Source organism: Triturus cristatus, chromosome 1_1 (assembly GCF_964204655.1).
Source record: "Triturus cristatus chromosome 1_1, aTriCri1.1, whole genome shotgun sequence".
NCBI lineage: Eukaryota > Metazoa > Chordata > Amphibia > Caudata > Salamandridae > Triturus > Triturus cristatus.
Window position 1 is genome coordinate 241339587 of NC_140579.1, and position 24467 is coordinate 241364053.

A 24467-nucleotide genomic window follows, 5' to 3' on the forward strand; every position below is an offset into this window, starting at 1 on the left:
CTGGGAGGACTCTGCACCCACCCCTCCTGTGTCTGGGCACTGCTGGGAAGACTCTGCACCCACCCCTCCTGTGTCTGGGCACTGCTGGGAGTGATAGGCACCCACCCCTCCTGTGTCTGGGCACTGCTGGGAGTGATAGGCACCCACCCCTCCTATGTCTGGGGACTGCTGGGAGGACTCTGCACCCACCCCTCCTGTGTCTCGGCACTGCTGGGAGGACTCTGCACCCACCCCTCCTGTGTCTGGGCGCTGCTGGGAGTGATAGGCACCCACCCCTCCTATGTCTGGGCACTGCTGGGAGTGATAGGCACCCAGCCCTCCTATGTCTGGGCACTGCTGGGAGGACTCTGCACCCACCCCTCCTGTGTCTGGGCATGTACGCTTGGGACATACACGGGTGTGGGTACGCTCCATTCATACACGGGTGGGGGTACGCTCCGTACATGCACTGGTGGGGTGTGGGTACGCTCCATTCATACACGGGTGGGGGTACGCTCCGTACATACACTGGTGGGGTGTGGGTACGCTCCATTCATACACGGGTGTGGGTACGCTCCATTCATACACGGGTGGGGGTATGCTCCGTACATACACTGGTGGGGTGTGGGTAAGCTCCATTCATACACGGGTGGGGGTACGCTCCATTCATACACGGGTGGGGGTACGCTCCGTACATACACTGGTGGGGTGTGGGTACGCTCCATTCATACACGGGTGTGGGTACGCTCCATTCATACACGGGTGGGGGTACGCTCCGTACATACACTGGTGGGGTGTGGGTACGCTCCATTCATACACGGGTGTGGGTATGCTCCATTCATACACGGGTGGGGGTACGCTCCGTACATACACTGGTGGGGTGTGGGTACGCTCCATTCATACACGGGTGGGGGTGCGCTCCGTACATTCTTGTACCCACGATCTGCAGGCCTGGGTACGTACCGTACCCACGCCTTAGGAGCGTGGGTACGGGTCGTACCACGCCCACCCCTACGTCACCCCAACAATGGCGGTACGGCCCGTACCTACGTTCTAAAGGCCTGGGTACGGGCCGTACCAGCATTGTTGGGGTGATGTAGGGGTACGCGTGGTACGACCCGTACCCACGCTCTGAAGGGCTGGGTACGGTGCGTACCCCTACGGCACCCCATTGGGGGTCTGCACCGTACCCAGGCCTTCAGAGCGTGGGTAAGGGCTGTACCGCCATTGTTGGGGTGACGTAGGGGTGGGCGTGGTACGACCCGTACCCACGCTCTTAAGGCGTGGGTACGGTACGTACCGGTATTGTTGTGTTGCCGGTTCGCGTGAACATCCACTTCCGTTGTGGCGGACGCTTGCGTTGCTGGACACGCCCACACCCCCTCGAGGTGACCAGGTCCTGCAGGTCAGGTATGTCCAGGGCATGTGTGATTTGTGACTTGGGTGGGGGTTATGTGTCCTGCCCATGCTCCCCCCCTTTGCCCCTGGGTGTTGTTCTGACCTTCTGCGGCGTCTGCGTCGGTTCCTGTAGAGCAGGTGGACTGCTATGAGTGCTGGGATGACACGTAGGTTCGGGTCCATGGCTGTCCGTCGCGTACAGGTGCTCCTTGTGCGCGTCGTCCTGATTTCCCGGCAGTTTTTGGCAGCCGGAGAATTTAATCCGTGCGGGGTGACGTCGGTGCGGATCGTACTTCCTGGTTCGTGAAACGCAGCCTGAAGGCGTCCCGACGTCACGTCGGCCCTTTCCCGGATCACATTTGTATGTATATTTTCGTCGGTCGGTGTTTTGTACGATTCGTACGGAAATAGTGTTTCCATGCGAATCGTACTTGCATTTTTGTAAAGTTTTTTGACCGGGTACGAGTCGGACGGAGAAAATGCTCCGTCCGACGGTTCGTACCCGGTTTCTCCAGGATCGGAATCGGCCCCTAAGTGTTACATCACCAACTGAGCTATCACACAATGGGCTTTAGATTCCGACTTAGGGATGGGAGGGAAACATGGGAGACAACTGTTTTGGGTTAGTTGTGGTTATGTAACATGCTATGTTATGGCTGCTAGGGTTGCGGTAAATTGTATGGTTTACATCTATGTCACTGATTTCACCCTGCAATAAAATTTGTTTAACATATCGGGCCTTTGATTTTTGTGGTCTGTACATTATTCAGCTCAATGTTTAAAACAATACTAGACACTTCATTTGATACGTCCTGGACCATTTCATCCATCTCCATACCTACACAGTTAACCCCAAGTTATTTCTGTCCCCCTCTGCACACCTTATGAAAATATCCAATTGTCTTGCATTTAACACAGCGCTTCCCTACCACAGGACAATTGGAATTATTACTTAAATGTGATTTTGAACCACAGTGGTAGCAGGGAAAATTAGATTTTTTTATGCTGGAAGCCTGACGTCTTATCTTTCACTTGCACTGAACTTAAAGTATCAGGCTCTTTAATTTTAAGTGCTGTTTGATCTTGATCCATAAGCATAGATGAAACTAGCGAGTGCTCGATACCTTTTGCAATATCTACAACCTCAAGAAGAGTAGGATCCCTACACCCATAAATGCTCTTCGATTTTTTTTTCTCTCACAACAAACATAACCAAGCTGATCTCTTACATAGATATCTAAAGCCTTTCTGGAGTTGCAAGTAGAAGCTAGAATCCTAAGAGTAGAAACAAATATTTCAATGCTTTCATCAGTCACCTGTTTTCTCTTGAAAAAGTAAAATCTCTCCAAAAACACATGTGGTTCCTCCGAAAACCTATATGTTAACCTTTTAATTGCTTCTGTTTACTCATCCCACTGACCAAATTGATCCAAAGGTTTATCAAATTCTGAGAGATCATTAAACATGTGTTGTCCTTCTTGGCCTAAATGATTAAATAGTAAATCTTTTTTTTCTTATGGGTTCAAATTTAGTTGCATCCTCAGCGACTAAATAACTCTCAAAAGTATGCAACCAATTCTTCCACTTCATTGGGGGCTTTCCTGGTTGTTGTAAAAATTTTGTTAGTTGTATTAAGTACTGATTTGTTGCCATGCTCTACCAAACCGGAGTATACCAGGAACCTTAAAAGCCAAGTTATTTCAAAACAAATGCCTGAACTGGTAGATTGAAATATAAACGTGTTCACTTTTTGACCTCCTGGTCAGAGACCTGCTCTCTCCCCCAGCAGCTCCGCCGTTGTGCCGCTGCCGCCGCCCTGTGCAATGCCCTGTGCAGGTAGGTGTTCGAGGCCCTCCTCCACCCGCAGGCTCCTTCCTGCGCCTCATCCCTGGTGGTCCAGTGGGAGAGCCTTGCTCTTCTGCTGGTCCGCTGCTGTCTATCTTGTGTTAGTGCCTGTTTACTGTCTTTTCTGTCATTGTGTCTTTTCTGTTATTGTGCCCATTTTCTGTTTTATTGTTTTCCTGCGTGATTCGCTGCCCGTTCCCTTCCCGCCGCTGCTGCCCCCGCGGCCCCTCCCCCCTGCCAGTTCCCGCTCCCGCCTACCAGCTGCGCTTCCCTCCCCCTTCCCTATTTAATGGCGGCCGCTGCAAGGGTGTTTGAGCAAGACCTCTGACCTCCTGGTCAGAGACCTGCTCTCTCCCCCAGCAACTCCGCTGTTGTGCCACCGCCCTGTGCAGGTAGGTGTTCGAGGCCCTCCTCCACCCGCAGGCTCCTTCCTGCGCCTCATCCTTGGTAGTCCAGTGGGAGAACTTTGCTCTTCTGCTGGTCCGCTGCTCTCTGTCTTGTCTGTGCCCGTTTTTTGTCTTTTCTGTTTTTGTGTCTTTTCTATTATTGTGTCTTATCTGCTATTGTGGCTTTTCTGTTATTGTGTCTTTTCTGTTATTGTTGCTTTTCTGATATTGTGCCTGTTTTCTGTCTTATTTGTTTTGCTGTGTGATTCTCTGCCCGTTCCCTTACTGCCGCTGCTGCCCCCGAGGCCCCTCCCCCCTGCTGGTTCCTGCTCCCGCCTCCCAGCTGCGCTTAGCTTACCTATTTAATGGTGGCCGCTGGGCGGCCGCGCCACTGGCACACAAAGCCTCGCCAGAGGCAAGCCCGTCTGTGACCCGACCGCAACCAGTGCCAGGGATCCTTTCTTTCCAACCTCCCACCGCTACAACTCCGTGATCCTCCTCACACTCAACCCTGGAAGGAACAACTGCCAGCTTTCTTCGCCAAACACTACCCACGGCCAGTTCTCCTGCCAACAATCCTTCACAATCATCCGCAACCCACGACCGCCGCACCCACGCCAGGCGCCAGCACCACCGAAGCCCTGAAGTGCATCCTCCTCAACGTGCGCTCTCTGCACAGACATGCTGTAGAGACCTGGGACCTCCTCGACACCCTCTCGCCATACGTCACCACCTTCACGGAAACCTGGACCAATGCCTCCTCTGCCCCGACATCGCCACCGCCATTCCTGACGTCTACAAGATCCAGAGGAAGGACGACCCAGGAGGAGAACTTGCAATCACACACAAGAGCTCCCTCCGGCCCTCCACCTCCAGTACCAGCATCTCCCCTTCCACCACCGAACACCTTCACTTCCAAATCCAGACCAGCCCCAGAACAATGCTTCACAGCACCCTCGCCTACAGACACCCGGGCCTTGCGCTTCATTCACCACTACCATCGCCGACCTCATTGCACCCCACGCCATTGCCTCCATGGACTACATACTCATCGGAGACCTTAATTTCCATTATGACTCCCCCCGCCTCGACCAACGCTAAATCTGCTGCCAAGGGACTACACCGATAGATCAACACCTGCGCAGACAAGCTCCCCTCCGCAACTCCGACAGACAACGTCCCTCGAAGGCCACCTGTTTCACCACCGACCTCCAAGAATACAGACGCATTTGCAGACAGCTCAAAAAACGATGTAGGAACAGCGAAAGCATAGAAGATCAGACCACTTACAAGAACGCCATGACAGAATACCACTAACTCATAAGATCCACGAAAAGGACCTTATTCTGGAGCAAAATCCTCACCAACTCCAGCAACTCGAAGGAACTCTTCAGCATCATCCAGCAATTCACCAAACACCCCAGCGAATCCACGGACGTTACACCCTCCCAGGACCTCTGCAACAAACTCAGCTCTTACCTCCACCCAAAGATCAAGGCCCTCTATGACAACTTCAGCGAATGGACTCCAGAAACCACCCTTTCTACCATCAACGACAGCCATCCCACCTTCACCGCCTGGACCCCAGTCACCACCGAAGATACCACCTCAACCATGAAGAGCACCCACCGACCCCTGCCTGCTGCACATATTCCACAGAGTTGCCGCTGCCAGAGCACCCATGCTATATCGCACCATCAACGCCACCTTCGAATCTGGCACTTTCCCCCATGACTGGAAACGCGCAGAAGTCAAGCCCCTCCTCAAGAAGCCCTCTGCAGACCCGACGGGCCTGAAAAAATTACCGACTCATCTCTCTCCTTCCCTTGCAGCCAAAGTCACTGAGATCATCAACGCACAGCTGACTAACTTCATCGAAGAGAACGCCATCCTCAACTCCTCCCAATATGGATTCCGCAGTAACCTTTCCTTGCTGAACCCACGGAGATCAACTGCGGAGTTCCCCAAGGATTGTCGCTCAGTCCCACGCTCTGCAACATCTACATGGCCCCCCTTGCCTCTATCGTCAGACAGCCTGGACTCAGCATAGTATCCTACTCAGACGACACACAGCTCATCCTCTCCCTCACGAAGAACCCAGAAGACACCAGACTCTGCTTCCAGGAAGGAATGAAAGACGTCGCACCTTGGATGAGCCTCAGCTGTCTGAAGCTTATCTCGGAGAAGACAAAAGTGCTCATTCTTGGACCCTCCTCCTCAGCCTCGGACAACACTTGGTGGCCCACCACCCTCGGCACCCAACCTCCATGGACCATGGCCGGAACCTCGGCATCATACTCCAAACCTCCTTCACCATGTCCCACCCGATCAACACCATCGCCTCCACCTGCTTCTACACCCTCTGCATCCTTCGCAAGACTTTCAAGCGGATCCCCCACAAAGCCAGAAAAACCGTCACCCACGCACTCTTAACTAGCAGACAGGACTACGAGAGCGCCCTCTAAGCTGGAATCAACAAATCCCTGCTATGCAAACTCCAGACCATCCAGAACACTGCAGCCAGAGTCGTACTCTGCATCTCACCACATGAGCACATCACCCAACACCTGCGAGACCTCCACTGGCTCCCCGTCGAGAGGAGAGTAACCTTCAAGCTACTCACCCACGCCTACAAATCTCTCCACAACACCGGACCCAAATACCTCAACGAAAGAGTCTCCTTCCACGTACCCAAAAGAAACCTCCGCTTCACTGACCTCGCCCTAGTGGAAACCCCGCACATCTGCAGAACCAGAGCGGGGGGAAGAGCCTTCTCCTACATCGCAGCCAAGGGTTGGAACGAGCTCCCAATCAACATTAAATGCTCCCCTACTCTGCACATCTTCAGGAAGAGCCTCACGACCTCGGCTAACTCGGAGCTGCACCCCCCACCCCCAGTACCTTGAGACCCTCACAGGTGAGTAAAGCACTTCACAATTTCCTGATTGATTGATTGATTGACTTTTTACATTTGCACCCAGAAGAGAGTTACTGAAGAAGTAATCTGGTGTGCCTGTCACTGACTGCATAGGCAGAATCTGCTCTCCTTTTTAAAAATAAATGCAAAACCAACTGCAGTGAAGTTAATATCACCACTTACCTAAGGAACCATAGACAGCTGCCGGGAGATGTGTCTGTCATCGAAAATGCAGAGGCGTGTCAATTTCCCCTTTTTTTAAAAAAAACACAAGGTGTGCCTATCACAGTAGATGCAGGCTGATTAGCGCAGGAACTCACACTCGGCAAAATAAATCAAAGATGGCCCCCCGCAACATCATGTGACGTGATGGCATGCATCCACCTAGCCTTGTGATGAAGCTGCTGTGTGTCTTGCGTGTCACTGAGGCTGCTGCAGACAGTGCACGCATGTGCATACGGCAGTACAGTAAACTGGCAACTGGAACAACATGCGCACTAGGCCGCTGCGCTCGAGCCAACTGCCTTCCTCTTACCCAGTAAATCAGCATCACCACACTTAAAGCGAGTGCTGGCACACATCTTCAGGGCACGCCAGTGATTCTCCAAAGAGATTTCAGTAGGTGCTCCCCAGGGCTGCGAAGTTGGCCAAAGAACCCCACCCGCATTCCTTTAAAAACATTTTTGTGCCTTGGGGAGGTGGCCGTCCCTGGGGCAGCAGGGGATCAGCACAGCATCCCCGCCAGTAATTTACATTTACTGCCCCGGGGAGGTGGCCGTCCCCGGGGATGTAGGTGGGGCTGTGTGGGCCCCCCGCATTTGTATTGTTCACTGCCCTGGGGAGGTGGCGGTCCCCCTGGCTTTTCAAAAGCCTAGGAAGGGGGCAGCATGAACCCCATCCTTTACAATAACCCCTCATCCCCCCGATGTTTTGACCCACCCAGGAACTTCATTAAAAAAAAGCGCCTTTTAAAAAAAAAACATTGCTGCAGAACCGCGGGTCCACCAGCGAATTTGCTGCAAATTTAAATAAAATAAATACTTTTTACCGTGGTGGGGTTCCTGTGGGACCCTCCCCCCCCCCACCATATCTGGGGGTTAAGGGTATTCCTACCCTGCCCACTTTTCATAATTTTTTACTTTTTTTGTGGGACTCTGCTTCGAGTTGAGTCCCAAGATGGCTGCCAACGCTTCCTTGTTGAAGTGTTGGCAGCCAATCAAATTTTAGTAGGATCCTCGAGTCCACTGCAAGGACCCCTGTCCCCAGATTTATATATTTTTTTATTTTTAATATCTCTGAACTACTGTACAGATTTAAACCAAATTACAAAAGGCACGCTTTCTGGACCAACATTTAGAGGTCCATTAGGATGTAGGGCGGAAAAACACCCCCGACTGCCATGGAAGCGGAAAACAACTGTCCGCCGGCCCGTGGGAAAACCGGCGGCCAAATTAGCATTAACCGCCCAAAAAATCCGACCGCGGCGGTACGAGGCCCAGAATAGCCGCCCATAGTGGGCAGAGATAGCCGAAATCTGTCCGCGGCGGTCGGAATCGCGGTGGAAAAACAACAACCCGCCGCAAGTATAGCGGAGACACCACCCCGGAAATTAGTATATCCCCGACGGTCCCGCGGTATGTACCGCCGTCTCTGACCGCTGCAGTCGCACAATGGGATGAATGGGAGAGCCAGCGGTAGAGCTGAAGCACAGCCACCGCGGCGGACGAACCGTCAAAAATATGGCGGACGAAGCCAAAACCCCACAAGAAGGCCAAAAAGTGCACACAGAAAACTAGACATGCCTCCCAAATACACAAAACACACCCCAATGACACAACCACATGGCAAAACGAAAAATACAAATCCCAGGACTACACACCTGTCAGCAACACCCCAATTGGACACACCCACATAGCTGGGTCTAAAACCTACAGTATTTATTTGCACGGTAGGAGATACTCACCGCCGACCGAATTATCTACCAATCGCGGCACATAGGAAAGAGTTATTTAGCACGATATTACCAGTTTGTATGTTTAGTGCGATTGTGGGCGGATTAGCGTGTTTGGTTGCTAGTCTGTTGTATGTCCTATATTGGATTAGATGGGTGAGTGTGATGCTGATGGCCTGGCGCGTGGTCTGATCTTGTGCCGAGCTTGACCCTCCCAGTTGATGAGCGTGACCAAGCTGTTTACTGGTGTTACATAACTGACAAGTACAATAAACCAAACACGTTTTTCCCGTAGCTGCTCAGAAACGTATTTATATTAAACCGCAGTGACTCTTGGCAAACATGTTTTAATAGCATAAATAACCGTGCTGGAGGTGTTGCCCAGGAGATAATTGTTAACGTAGAGAGTAGGTCTTGATTACCAGTTAGTGCTACTTGTGAGATTAAAAAGACTGGCAGGCGCACTGAACATTTCTTTGCGAGTTCTAGGAGTCTGGATCATAACATCAAAAGCTGTAATCCTCCGTAAACTAACAGGCTAGTCTCTAGGCGCAGCAGTGAACTTCATAAGATGCAACATGAGTTTACTGATAGACTCCAGCATCAGTAAAAGAAAAAAAAACGCGCGCCTCACGTGGCAGCAAGAGGAGGGGGCCTGCGCGATTCCCTTGCGGGAGCGTGCAGCAAGCCGCGATCATTGCGACCATATTGCGCCACCATATGGCGCCGCGTGCCCCGCAAGGGAATCGCCAGACGTGCACGCGTTGCCATTGCAAGCAATGCAACGCGTGCACGTTTTTGCCCCCAAAGCTGTGCCGATGGCTAAAGGTCTCTCTTCTATGCAGCGCATGCGCGCTGCATAGGCGAGACCTAAAAAGGAGATCATGAAGTGGTGGGATGATCTGAAAAGGGTGGTCAAGGAGAGGAGGCTCAGAGGACTGGTGGTGGCCCTCCCATTCCACAAAAAACATTCACACAATGGGAGGAGAAGGTGCTTGCCATACTGCATCCAGAGAGTCTCACAGGAGTAGCAGGGGGAGTGGAGGCTGGTAAGTACAAACAAATGACTACCGCCACTCTGCTATGTACTGCCTTGCACAACTACAAAGCGACACCACCTAGGACACGCACCATCCATCTGCACCACACACTCACAAAAACATGACAGATCCAACATTCACCCACTCCCATTCACCACAAACATAGCTAACAACATAACCATGGGGGCACGTGTACAGGCAGACAGCACTACAACAACCACCAGGCCCCCTGGCCCACACCTGAGCAGGATGGATCCCTCCCCCACCCCACCCAGGAGCAGTTGGAAGCCATTGCAGTACACCAAACATGCTTACAGGTAGGTAGCCATCTTCACAATGAGGGTATTTGTGTCTGGGAGGGCTGCACTACTACTCCCACCATGTCCCTTGTCCCACAGCCTAGCAAGATGGATCCCTCCCACCACCCCACCCAGAAGCATGTGTCAGCCATTACACAACCCTCATCAAACGTACAGGTAGGTAGCCATCTTCCCTGGGAGGGTGTTTGTGGCTGGGAGTGCTGCACTACTACTTCCAACAGTCCCTGTGCCCCACACCTCAGCAGGATGGATCCCTCCCCCGCCCCACCCAGGAGCAGTTGGAAGCCATTGTAGTACAACAAACAAACTTACAGGTAGGTAGCCATCTTTACAATGAGGATGTTTGGGGGTGGGGGGCCTGCACTACTACTCCCACCATGCCACCTGCCCCACACCTGAGCAGGATGGATCCCTCCCCCACCCTACCCAGGAGCAGTTGGAAGCCATCCAGTACACCAAACATACTTACAGGTAGGTAGCCATCTTCACAATGAGGGTATTTGTGTCTGGGAGGGCTGCACTACTACTCCCACCATGCCCCTTGTCCCACAGCCTAGCAAGATGGATCCCTCCCACCACCCCACCCAGAAGCAGTTGGAAGCCATTGCAGTACAACAAACTTACAGGTAGGTAGCCATCTTCACAATGAGGGTATTTGTGTCGGGGGGGCTGTGGTGTCCCACACCTGAGCAGAATGAATCCCTCCCCCACCCCACCCAGAAGCATGTGTCAGCCATTACACAACCCTCATCAAACTTACAGGTAGGTAGCCATCTTCCTTGGGAGGGTGTTTGTGGCTGGGAGTGCTGCACTACTACTCCCAACATTCCCTGTGTCCCACACCTCAGCAGGATGGATCCCTCCCCAACCCCACCCAGGAGCAGTTGGAAGCCATTGCAGTACAACAAACAAACTTACAGGTAGGTAGCCATCTTCACAATGAGGGTGTCTGGGGTGGGGAGCCCGCACCACTACTCCCACCATTCCCCCTGTCCCACAGCCTAGCAAGATGGATCCCTCCCACCACCCCACCCAGAAGCATGTGTCAGCCATTACACAACCCTCATCAAACTTACAGGTAGGTAGCCATCTTCCCTGGGAGGGTGTTTGTGGCTGGGAGTGCTGCACTACTACTCTCAACATTCCCTGTGTCCCACACCTCAGCAGGATGGATCCCTCCCCCCCTCCCCACCCCACCCAGGAGCAGTTGGAAGCCATTGTAGTACAACAAACAAACTTACAGGTAGGTAGCCATCTTTACAATGAGGGTGTCTGGGGGTGGGGGGCCTGCAATACTACTCCCATCATGCCACCTGCCCCACACCTGAGCAGGATGGATCCCTCCCCCACCCCACCCAGGAGCAGTTGGAAGCCATTGCAGTACACCAAACAAACTTACAGGTAGGTAGCCAGTACGTGCACCCACCCATTTTTCCCAATATAAATGATGCCATATAACAACATCAGCCCTCACATTGCACAAAGAGCCATACCTACCCCATTGCCAAGCACAGTGTGCATATAGTAGGTAGGCCAAGGAAACTTTCACAACCACCAAAGTGTGACACACCAATGCACAAGTAGAAGAAAGCCTGGGCACATTCATGCACAGCAACTAGTTACATGTGCATCACCATGGGGCAAGTGCAACAAGGACCATTCTCAAAATATGAAAGCATGTGTGGTGGCACAAATCAAGATATGCACATGACAGGACAAAGGGATGCAGGAGATGACAATGGCCAGTCCATGGCCAGATGTGACATCTGCTAGGTCAGACAACAAAACCATGAGTCCACAATTAAATTCATGTTGTGCCAGGCCCTAGATGGCAACAAGTCCCAGTAAACCTCAATTGGACACGGTTCGCAAGGTATGCCCTGACACCTCGCACCATGGACAAGTAATGCTTGTACCACTGTATCATGTCAGGGAGCACAGTACTGCACACAGTAAACAATGTGATGATATGTCAATTGTGCAGTGTACAAAATGTGAATGATACACAGCTAACCCAAAGCTTGCCGGGTGCACTGCAATGACCATTTCCCATCTGACCCACAGGTGACCAAGAACTCACTGCAGAGGACAACACCAGCAACCTGCAGAGCCAGTCTCCACCCCCGGTACAAGGACTCTCGGATGTTGACTCCCAGGATTCCGTGGACGATGAGCTTGAGGCCGGCCCATCTGGTGTGCCAGGGAGCAACAGGTCCCAGGACCCCAGCGTCCCCCCATCACATCTGCGGCAACAACAAGTCCACAGCAGACCCCTGCTGTTATGGCCTGTGCGGCCACCGCCACCACCACCACCACCAGTGCTGCCGGCAACACCCTCCCTGTCCAAGAGGATGCCCCACACACACCACCCATGGAGGAGGGCAAGGAGAGGATGCGGGTGCCCACAGTGGTGAGGCAACAGGTCCGTGGCAGCAGGGCAGGTGGGAGGGGCAGGGTCACCCAGGGACACCAGGAGGCTGGGACCCACTCCCTGGAACACATCACCAGAGTCCTGGGCGCATACGAACAGGCCCAGGGACGAACGGGCCGGTAGGACGATCTGTTGCACGAGCTCATCCTGCTGATGAGGTCCATCGACAGACGCATGGGACAAATCATGGACCTCTTGGGCCAGCAAGTGGCGGTACTGAGGGACAGGCATGCGCCCCAGACAACACCTCCGCCTCCCTCTGGTGGGCTGCACAATGACAGTTCACCATCCTGCCGAGCGCCCACATAGAGGGGTGAGTCCTCAGACCCCACTGGCCCTGCAGCAGAGCCCTTCCCTGCCAAACAACAAAGGGGCCGTCCCAAGAAGACCCTGGGAGTATCTGGAAGCAAAGCACCTGCCAGACGCAAGTCACAGAGCCAGCCATGATGGCAACCCTCTCCACCACTGTATTGACTCTTTGGACTGTCCAACCCCACACTGCCTTGTGAATGGCATCTGCCTGTTGGACAGGGTCACCACAGCAATGTGGTGACTACTCGACCATCTCATCTACCACGACTGTCAACTCACTGCTCCCCCCCATGGAAATGTACACCCCCCTCGCATCTCACCATAGTAAATAAAATATCCTCACACACATGTTGTTGTGTCTGCTCCGTCTTTATTGCAGGGTGTACAGTCTTCAACATGATCACAATGTAACAGGAGCATGGGCTGTATGTAGGCAAGGAGAAGTCGAAGGCAGCTAGGGAAACACAACAGAACAACTGCCACCGGTCTGGGTGTGGCATCACAGATATCACACAAGCCCTAACACCAGGATAATCCAACATGCACATGTCACAATGGCCACCAAGTGTCAACATACACGTCCCGTTGATGATCCCAAATGACATGTCCTAGAAACATTTCCAACCACCACTGAGTCTACAACTGGCTGATGCTACAATTCTCACATGCCCCTTCACGACAACAGCAACATCATCAGACAATGGGTATGTTGCACATTGACACCCACCGTCAAGTGAAGTAGTGAGTGATGAGCTGTTCACGCAGGTCAACACCTTCCTCCTCTCCACTGTCCTCATCACTGGACCCGGCTTGGTTTGCAGGCTGGGGCCTTGGGTCCTCACCATCATCCAGGAGCAGGGGAATCTCCTTGCGAATGGCTAGGTTGTGGAGCATGCAGCATGCCACAACAATCTGACACACCTTCCCGGGCGAGTATGCCAGTGCACCTCCGGTCTTGTCCAGGCACCGGAAACGTGACTTGAGCAGGCCAAAAGTACGCTCCACCACACGACGTGTCCTTCCATGGGCCTCATTGTAGCGGACTTCAGCCGGGGACCTGGGATTCCGCAGTGGTCTCAGCAACCAGGGACTGTTGGGATATGCAGTCACCTAGGTATGACAAACACAAATAGACATTGCAACGTCGCAGAGGCTCAGGGCAGCAGGTCACACACACAGCACGCCACACAACTAGGCATACTCACCCACTATCCATGCACGCTCTGGAAGAAGATTAGCCATCAGCTGGGGCACTATGCTGTTCCGCAGGATGTAGGAGCCGTGGGCCGAGCCTGGGAATTTGGCACACACCTGCGAGATGGTCATATCTGCCAGCACATTGATGGAGTGGTAATGCTTGCGATTGCGGTAATTGTGCTCACTTGCCTGTGGTGGCACAAGAGCGACATGGGTGCAATCAATGTCCCTAACAACATTGGGGATGTGTTCAAGGGGATAGAAGTCTCCCTTCACAGCTTGCAATTCAGCACCCCTGGGGAAATGGATGTATCTGTCCTTGTATAGCATCATGGCGGACAGTACATCAGGCAGCACCAGGCTGAACATCGGTTGTGACATCCCACCAGCGCTGGCCACAGTCTCCTGGAACAATCCTTTGGCAAAGAAATGCAGGGCTGCCATCACCTTATAAGTAGGGGTGAAAGCTGTTGGATATGTCCTGCGTGGCTGCAGGTGGGGCTCCAACAGATCACAAAGGGTTTTCAGGGTGGCTCTGTCCAGGCGGCATTTGCGTTTGAGCGCAACGTCCTCCAGCACCGTCAAATGACGAATCAAATTTGGCCTCCTCCTATTGGAGATGATAGTGGACACATGTCAATACAACACACCAAGAGATGTGCACAGCATATCACGTTCTGGATGACACAACAACAACAATGACTGACATCTAGAGTGACTAACAGACCAGCATACATGGAGGGACACCATCAGCTACACAAAGGGCACACGTGTCAACTTACACAAGACAAGTACCTCAAACACCACCTATGGCTATGTGAATGCACATAGAGATATGGCCACAGTACACATGTGCACGCCTGGGAGTCTAGTATCCAGCATATGTGGAACTAATCAAAACCACTGTCTCATACCTAGCTGCTGTACCGGTCACACCTTGATGCGTCATTACAACCTGGCACACATCCACCACACAATGACCACAGTCGGCGCTGGAATGATGAATGTGTCCATGAGCAGACATGAGAGGCAATGCTAATTAGATCAACATTCATCGAAACGAGCATTGCTGTGATTGTCACTGGACCTCAACACATTAACATGTGTACACATTGTACAGTCCCGGGCTACACTGTCCTGCCTACACCAACATCAAATCCTCAAGTGACATGTGAGTGGGTATAGACAAATGTACGTTCCACACACACAAACATGGCATGTGTAGCCATCAGTGGAGTAAATTGAACATTGGCATCGTGTGCACAATGATGTGCCATTGAACATGTTGGCACTATGCACTGTTGATGTGTGACAGATGGTCATCGCCATTGCATGGCACCCATATCGTGGTAGCTACCGCCTGGCACCGGCGGTGCCCCCAGCACCCCCATTCACACCAGTGCAGTAGTCATAGGCATGGACACATGTGGAAATGGCGGTTGGCATGCTCCACCACTAAAATCACGGTAGCGCACCCCGGGTCCCAGCGGTGTTACACCGCCGTTGAGCTCGCCCTAGAGCCAATGGGAAGCTCGATAGCGGTGGCATGGTGTAATTTTGAAGATCGCCGTAAGCGTGCTCCGCCACCGCAGAGGCGGTCATTGGCTGCATTTGAAAGCTGCACCATCGTGGTAGCGCACGCCGGGCCCCAGCGGTGTTACACCGCCATGGAGCTCGCCCTAGAGCCAATGGGAAGCTCGATAGCGGTAGCATGATGCAATTTTGAAGGTTGCGGTAGGCGTGCTCCGCCACTGCGGAGGCCGTCATTGGATGCATTTGAAAGAGGCAGACATGGACCACCAATTGCTGCAGCTTGGCACCTTTGAAACGACCCCAGGGGGCTATATATGTGGGAGTAAGCCTCACATTGCCACTGCTCACAGAGCCTGCTGCCTGAGACCCATCACCTGCTGCTGCCTCCAGGGACTGCTGCCTGACACCCCTCACCCGCTGCTGCCTCCAGGGACTGCTGCCTGATACCCCTCACCTGCTGCTGCCTCCAGGGGCTGCTGCCTGGGGACCCTCACCACCTAAATCCCCTGCTGTTGTCTCACGTCCACAGTGATGGCAAGGACAGAGAAGATCCGTGCCAGTCCCTTCACGAGCGAGGAGCTGGACGTCCTGGTGGACGAGGTGCTCACACAGTACCCAAGGCTATATGCTGCCCCAAATGTCATGGTGAGTCTTAAACAGTGTTGTGGTAGGACAGGGGGACCACACATGTAGTGGACTGATGCAGTATGTGCCTGGGAGTGTGGGGTAGTGTCATTCACTGCCTGACATGCTGTCTCCAGTGGGAGGGTGTGTTTTCCCAATGCCACAGCTTTCCCTCCCTGCACATGTAAGTATGAGTGACCTGTGTTGTGTTGTCAGCCATACAGTGACACAGAAGGTTGTTCATGCTGTAGTCAGGACAGTGATTGCTTGGCTGGATGGCTGTGTGTGCCCCTGTAGTCCATCTCAGTGTGAGCCCAGCTGGCCTGCACAGTACCCGTCTACAAAAACAAGGACACATCACACTTACAGAGTATGACATCAGTTTTTTCACATTGCACTCCAGCTGTGGCCCATCTCAGCACTGTAGATTTCACACAACCGCCCTTGTGAAGGGCATTTTGTGTTTGTGAGATCATGTCCCTCAATGTGACATCCATGACACAGTTATCTATTCACAGGGCAGGGACATTGAGGGCTGCGAAGTCTTGGACACAGTGGGTCACACCCAAACACAGGTTGATATGTGATGTATGTGTTGCTCAACCCAACAATTGAGTGGAGATGTGGGCAGGCAGGTTTCAGTGCTGGCATCCTGCATGTGTGTGAGATGTGCAGGGACTGTGTTCTCCCTCACACCTGCATGCGTTAATATCAGCTTTTCCCATGCAGGGGTCACATGTGGGCTGTACTATAGTCTCTGATTAATCTATCGTTGGATATGTGATTTGGTTGTATCTTGCTGCTATACTGATAGATGTCGGTACATGGCACTGTGTACCTGATAATTTCTCCCTCTTGTCTCCCATACCTGCAGCTCAAGGTACACCAGCGTAAGGCCGTGTGGAGGGCCATTGCAGCAAAGGTGCGAGCCCTGGGGGTCTCAAACCGACGGCGCACCCACTGCCACAAGAGATGGGATGACATCAGCCGGCTGGCAAAGAATGTGGCAGAGATGACCCTGGGGCTGCTTCCTCGCACTGGGCGTCTGGCACGGCACAGCATGACACCACTAATGGGGCGCATCTTGGCGGTGACACAGCCCGAGCTGGAGGCACGTTTGAAGGAGCATCAGCAGCAAACCAGGGGTGAGCATTTGGGGAGTCTGACTTTGGATGGGAGTGGCTGCATGTGTACAGAGCCTGTGCCATCGCTGGCCTCTGTGATGTTGGTAGTGTGATGCTGTGGCATGTAAGTGGCTGCTGGCCCGGGTGCCTGTGGCATGCATTTGCCCTACCTGTACCTACAAAGTTGATTTGGAAGCTGTGCCTTCACATTACATTCTGAGTTGTGCTCTTCAGGTTTCTTCTGCATTGGTGTAGTCTTGGGAATCCCATGGGAGGGAACAGCAGTGTGCCCAATCTGACTGTGCGTACATCAATGCGTCCATTGCATGCAACCATATTGGGGAGAGCTAGATGTCTTACAGCAATGTGCAGCATTCTATTGTCCCCCAAGGTACGACATGGTGGGTGGCATGGGCTAATGTCCATTGTGGATTGTCATGTTGTAGTCTGGGTCTGTGTTGTCCCCTCCTGTTACATCCAATTCTGCCATTGGCAACCAGTTGTGTGCCCCCATCATGTCCCTAGGTGTGCTCAGAACTAGTTGTGTGTCAGTTTGAACAGAGCCACAGGCAGGGTGATGTGCTGTGTGGTCATCACATGGCTCACTCATGCCTGAGTTTCCAGTTTCCATGCACTGCTTGAGTCTATGTAGTAAGTTGGCACATTGTGATTGCACAGGGTGGTGTGCAACATGTAGATTTGCTCAACTTTTGTCATGCATTGCTTGCATATGTTTGTTCTGTTTTTGCCACTGACCTGACCCTACATCTCTCTCTCCCTTGCAGCATCATCTGTGGTTACGGAGGGACAGGAGACGGACACCAGTGGGGGTGAAACTAGCACCACAGCTGCCCAGGAGCCCAGTGACACAGATGTCACCAGCGCATCAGAGGGTTACAGGAGTCTGCTGGAGGAGTCCCAGCCTGAGACACAAAGCACCACATCATCCGATGCCAGCGGGGATGCATCCATGTTGGAGGGCAAGGGGAACGGGGACTCTGCATCGACTTCCACCACACAACGGCCATTGCCCACCCTCTCAGCCACTTCCTCTGGTGCTGCCCGTGTCCGCCTCAGTAAGAGGGGAAGAGTGTCCTTCACCCCTGGCATCGCTGCCCCTGCCCCCCCTGATGCCATTAGTGCTGAGTCTGTGGACCTTTTGCGTCAGCTGTGTGTAGGCGAGACAGCTCTTCTAAATGCCTTCATTGACCACAACAAGAAATTAGCCCAGGTGGTTGCTTTCATGAAGGGCATACATTCTGACGTGGGTGGGCTGTACCGGACAGTTCAGGCTTTGTCATCAACAGTGACGTCTGCCCTGCAACAGGCACATTCTCACAGTCCAGCTCCAGTCCCTTTGTCCACCACCCAGGCAGTGGCCACGTCTGACGATAGTGACCACGGTCCACATACATCAAAGTCACGATACAGAGCACACAGCAGCAACAACCCAAGCGGTCCCGTGCGCAGACACCATCCCCACAGAAGACCAAAGGCACCCCAGAGCGCAGGGAGAAAAGTCAGTCAGGCGACACCAGGGGACAATTAGCAAAGCAGCAGACCTCAGGCACACATGCCTCAGTGGCATCCCCATCCAAGGACTCTCCTGCCCCTAAGGCATCGCGCAAAGATAATCGTACAGTGTCTGTGCCCACCAAGGAGGTGGTGCATGCCAAGGCTACACCTGGGAAGGGCTCAAAGGCAGTATCACCAACCACCTCGACTCCCATTCCAAGCCCAGTGAAGCAGGGGCCAGAGGGGACTGTAGGGGTGACACCTAGTAAACCGGGGAAGGGGGGGCAGAGGCGAAGCAAGGCAAAGCGTTCAGCTGGGTCCAGCACATCACCAAAGGGGCTGCCAGCGCCTGCATCTGCTGCAGCAGTGGTGGTGAGTGTGCCTGTTGTGCCCACACCACTTCCCATTGATCCCAAGTCAGGCAAGCCATTTAGGATCCCCAAGAAGTGGAAGGGCACCCCTCCACAATCTCCCAGCCACACCGTGACTCCCGTCTGCATGACTCCACCTCCACGTGCCACTACACCACCTGGTCCAAGCAGCCCTCCAGCCTGCCAAGACACTGACTGCTCTACCTCAACTGTTCCGCTCTCTCCCCCTTTAAGTGCCCCGACAGTCCCCGAGGCACAGCCAGCTCCCAGTCTGCCTGACAGCCAAGTCTGAGTGGTAGTCACCCTCACACACCTGTCTCACACAGGAGGGCCTGTACTGCACATTGTTGCCCCCTGACTGTGTTGCTGGCCATGGAAAGGTACAGTCGCACACATTCCCTGTGCAGCTTCTCATGGACATGCTCTGCACTCTGCCCTGCCCACTGGCCTTGTTGTTCACTGCTGTTTTGCCCATGCCTGTGCAGCTTCTCATGGACATACTCTGCACTCTGCCATGGCCACTGGCCTTGTTGTTCACTGCTGTTTTGCTCTTGCCTGTGCAGCTTCTCATGGACATACTCTGCACTCTGCCCTGGCCACTGGGCTTGTTGTTCACTGCTGTTTTGCCCTTGTCTGTGCAGCTTCTCATGGACATACTCTGCACTCTCCCCTGGCCACTGGCCTTGTTGTTCACTGCTGTTTTGCCCTTGCCTGTACAGCTTCTCATGGACATGCTCTGCATTTTGTGCCTTACTCTTCTCTTCCCATGTGCAATTTGTTAATAAAGACAGTTGCTCCAGTTGTCTATTTTGTCAGTGTTGTTACTGAATAAAGTTATTTTGCTGTGTGTAACTGGTTTACTGTGCCACATGGTCTGTGTGGCACTTCAACATGTTCAATGTTTGGGCTCACTTGCTCTCTTTTTTTCAGGGGTGACAGGGTCTTCAGTTCTGCTTGGCCCAGATACTTGTGGTGGCAATGGTGGCAATTTCGAATGTTTAGCAGTAGTCATTTACTTGATTAGTTCATGTTGGCTCTATTGTACACATGTCAGGTTGGGGGGCACTGCCAGCACAGGGTGGGTTTCTGCACACAGTATTGCAGGCAGGCTGTCCAGGGTCATCATGTGTGTGTTCTTCCTATATGTGTGCCCAGTGGTGTATGTGTGTGGTCATCTTGTGATGGCCAATCATCCTAGTCCCATGGCTTACTTTCCATGTGTGCTCTTGGATGGCCAGGTATTGTGCAGTGTGAAGGGGGTGAGTTTGTGGGGAGTGTTGATGTGTGCATGCCTCTGCAATGTCAACTACACACGTGTCACACAGGAGTTGTGTGCCTGTTTTGATTGTTCATCCCTGTGGATGTGGTTGCATGCCCATGTGTGAGTTGTATGTTGTGCACTGTGCAGTGTGATGGTCTGTCCTTGCAGTTCTGTCTGACTCCTACTTGTTGTTTTTGTCACTTGTGAGTTTGCAGAGGGTGTTACTGGCAATTTAGTGTTGTGTTTTGTTGCACATCCCTGTGTCTGGTGGCTGTTTGTGAGGTCTGTGCAGACCTGCTGCTCCACACTGCCATTGTGGTTGTGTTTTCTCATGCCTTGCTGTGCCTTCTTGCCTCCAGTGTGGCATGTTGTGTGTGTTGTCATGCCAACCCCTATCTGTGTTTCAGCTGCCTACCCATTGTGGATCTGCACTCCCTCTCTTTGTGTATGGTACACTCCTGCCATGCCCCCTACTGACATGCAGTACACTTCACTTTGCTGTGAACTGTCCCCTTGGTTTGTATTTGTGTGTGCCTCCTCATGACTTCATTTGTGCCACTGTGCTTTGTGGTGCAGTTCTTTGTCCAGGGTCAATGTGTCACTCAGTGCATTTCCCCAATGGGTCATGTGTGATGTTCTGGTGGTGCTTGTCAGTCATGGTTGCTGATCTGCAGTTCAACTGTATGTGCTGCCCAGTCCTGTGGTCAAGTTGTTTCCACTTTTGTGTCCCAGACGTGTGCATCTATTGGGTGTTGTGTTGGATGTATGTGTGTTGTTTGTGTTATGGCTTTACTTCCTGGGTGTGCTGTTGTTTTTGTGCTGTGCTGTATGGTGTTGTGTGGGTTGCCGTTCTGTCACTGATGTCTGTGTGTGTCTGGTATGCTTGGTGTGCACACACAGCTTGTTGTGCGTGCTGTTCTGTGTGTATGTTGCCTTGTGATTGCCTGTTGTGCATCCCCTGATGTTGTGCTATGTGATTGTTCTGCCTGTGCATCTGTTGTTTGTTTGCTGTGGCTGTGTTGTTCTGTGATGATGCACTTCTTGTGTGTGTTGTGGAATGTTGTCTGTGCATTGTACCTGAGTGATGAGGTTGTGCACTCCTGTTGTGTCTGTGCTCCCATTGCCTTTCCCCAGTTTAGCTGCACAGGGCATGTCTGTTGTTGTGGCTCTGTGTGTGTTTCAGTTGGGTTATGTGTTTGTCTGTTGTATTTGTTTCCACATTTGTGGTGTCATCCCTGTTTGTGTGTGTGAGATGTTTGTGGCTGAGCCCAGGGTGTGTGGTTGTTTGTGTGTGTATTACCTGTCAAGTATTGCCAGCCTTCAGTGTGTTTGGCACTGGTGTTGTGTGCTGCTGGTGTTTGGGGGGAATGCGTGTAGATTCTTACTGGTGTTTATCAGTCCTGAGGTGTGTAGATGGTCTCTGTGTAGTGCTGCTTGTGTACTCCTGTGAAGTAGTTGTATGTATGTGTGGCTGTTCCCAGTTTGACTTCAGGGCCTTCCTTTCATCCTTTCATCCTTGTGCCTATACATGGTTTGTCTTGCTGTCTCCCTGTGTGGTTGCACTGATCTGTCTGTGGTTTGATTTCACTGACTGTGCCAGCCATGTGTGCTTTGATGGTGTGAGGGTGTTGTGCTCTGTTCCTTGTGTTGATGTGATGTACACATGCTTGTTGTGTGTCTCCATGGCCTTCCATTTGTGTGCAGCCCACTTTTTTTTCCCTATTTGTTGTGCTCCATTGCTGTTGGCATGTGGGGTGTGTATGTGTGTGTGTGTCAGTCTGTGATATGTATGTGTGAATGTGCAGGCTGTGTGTCCATTTGGATGTTGATTCCTTGTGTGTGTTCATTTGTTGCTTGTCCTCATTGCTTTTTCCCTGAGTGTGGTGAAGTGTGTGTTTCCCTGGCCCTGTGCTACTGTGCTGTGTGTTCCTGTGCAGCCACTCCTGCATCGTGTGTCTCCATGATTGTTTGTTGTGTGGTGCAGGGTATGTATTGTCCTGTCTTCTTGTTGTGCATGGGGTGCACAGGGGGGGCACATGGCATGTGCCTTCATTGGGTGTGCTAGTGTGTGGGTGTGTCCCTGTGGTCTTTGTCCCCTGCCCATGCCTGGCACTGCTTTCTGCATTGCGCATGTATTTGCTTGTGTTCGCCGCTGCGGTGACGTGACCGGGACATTGCTGCATGGTGGCGGTAGCTGTGTGTCCAGGATGCAGCGGGGTGCATATGTGGAGGGTGGGTGATGTGTGGGTGCCCTTGGGGATGTGTTCCTATCCCCCTAGGGTGTCTGATGTGTGTTAGGACCCTATGTCAGGCCGTGGGTTGTGTGTTGTGTTATTGAGTACCTGCGGCGTCGTCTGCGGAGGTCCATGAGTTTCTGGTGATGTAGCAGGTACAGCACCTGAAAGACGTGTAGAGCTGGGTCCATTGCGGTCGTGTCCGGGTGGTGTGGACCGAGACTCTGGTTTCGCGCTCCGCTGTCGAATTTCTGCCATCTCTGGTTGGGCGGTGTCTCCGCTGCGGTGCGTCTGCCTGCTTGAGTCATCCTAATTTGTGGACTGGAGCGGACGTCATTCCGCACGGCGGAAGGTCTCCATTGGCTCCCACCACCGCGGTGGCGGGTGCACTTTGATGGCGGTGCGCGTCGCACCGCGGCGGTCAGGAATTGGCCTATGTTTGACCATACTAATATGGCGGGCGTGATGTCTGCTGCTAGCGGGCGGAAAAAGGCATTTTTCCGCACCGCCAGCGCGGCGGTGGTGCCAGCGCGGCGGTGGTCCCACCGCCCTACATCCTAATGGACCCCTTTGTGTTCTGCCAAATTTGGCATAATTCTTTTCAGCTGTTCTGTTCAGGGCTGTAGTTAAAAAATGAAAAATTCCTGTAGACATAACATGGGGAAAACGCATTTTGGAACCCCCTTTTTTCTGGGCCCCTACCTGTTGCAATGTTTATGGCGATCCCATCGCAAAAAGTTAATTGGCAGCCGTGATAACTGTGCCTGTACATCCCCTCGCCGGCAGCAGTTTAAGAACTAAAACACTGAGTGTCCCACATATTGTGAAACACTCTAGCTTTGTATAAGCCACAACCTGAATAGGTCAACAGAGTCCGTAAGCGGTGGTTCAGCAGCCCAAATTGAATCCAAAGCACAGTATTCCACCTGGGACAAGCTGAACTCACAGCGGGTGCAGACAGGAAGCGGTGGTGGAAACCGCTTATAAAACAGCAAAAACAAGGAGTTCATGGTACTCCCAAGGTCCAGTGCACTTGCGTGTGTCAGCTATAAAACATCCGCAGACGCGTTTCTGGCTCTTGCTGTCATCAGTGCGGAAAAGCCGTCAATAAAACGACAGTCATTTAAATGGTTCTGCCACATGGTTGGTGGATCCGTCGCCAATGAAGGGCCGGCGATGGGGCATCACCATTTTCATTATTTATTGCCTGATGCAATGTTTATGGCGTTTCCATCGCAAAAAGTTAATTGGCAGCCGTGATAACTGTGCCTGTACATATGTGTATATATATATATATATATTTATATATAGCATTGCAGGCTAACAAACATGAATTTTTGACACTGACTCTGACTCATCGGAGGAATGCTGGAGTTTGCTTTTAGAATGGAAAATGCGTATGAAGCAGCACTAAGTTTTCAAGATTAATAAAATGCAACTTACCCGACTGAAATTCATTTGCAATCAAATGATGTGTCTGCCCTGACTACTAATAACGTGAGAGGTTGTGGCATTAACTCCAAAGTGGAAAATAAAATGGACTACAAATCCCAGAATGCCTTTATAGGTCTAAAGCTACGGCAGTCTCAAACAATCAGTGTAAACATGCTGGGGGACCCTCATCAGCCAGGATAGCTTGACTCCAGTGGCATTGTTGTGTTTGCATTTGTAACCCCGAGTGGGACGGGTATGCCCAGATGTGGGTCCCGTGCTCTCCATGCCACTGGAGTCAAGCTATCCTGGCTGATGAGGTCTGAAAGCCCGAAACCGGTCCTAGGATGCTTTTTTCCAGTCCAGGAAGGACCTGGCCTGGCAATTCGGTCTGGACTGTTCCCATTGGGCACAGGGTGAAGACTGATTTGCATATGGCTGGGTCCAAACTGGAATGACATGGTGAGCAAAAAAACACGATGGATTTAGGCCCAGGTCTTTGTACTGGGGTGAATGTATGACATTGTTCTGCATTCTGTCCATCAATTCTTGTTTTTGCATTTGACAAGTGGAGTGGCTGACCTCTTACAAGGCACAG

The 24467-nt window shown here is 52.3% G+C and overlaps 1 protein-coding gene across 1 annotated transcript in view; it reads right to left on the reverse strand.

Moving 5' to 3' along the window:
• Positions 1-24467, reverse strand: part of LOC146870074 (junctophilin-4-like) — a 954768-nt gene that overhangs the window by 388342 nt on the left and 541959 nt on the right. The gene's annotated exons all lie outside the window — the stretch shown is intronic.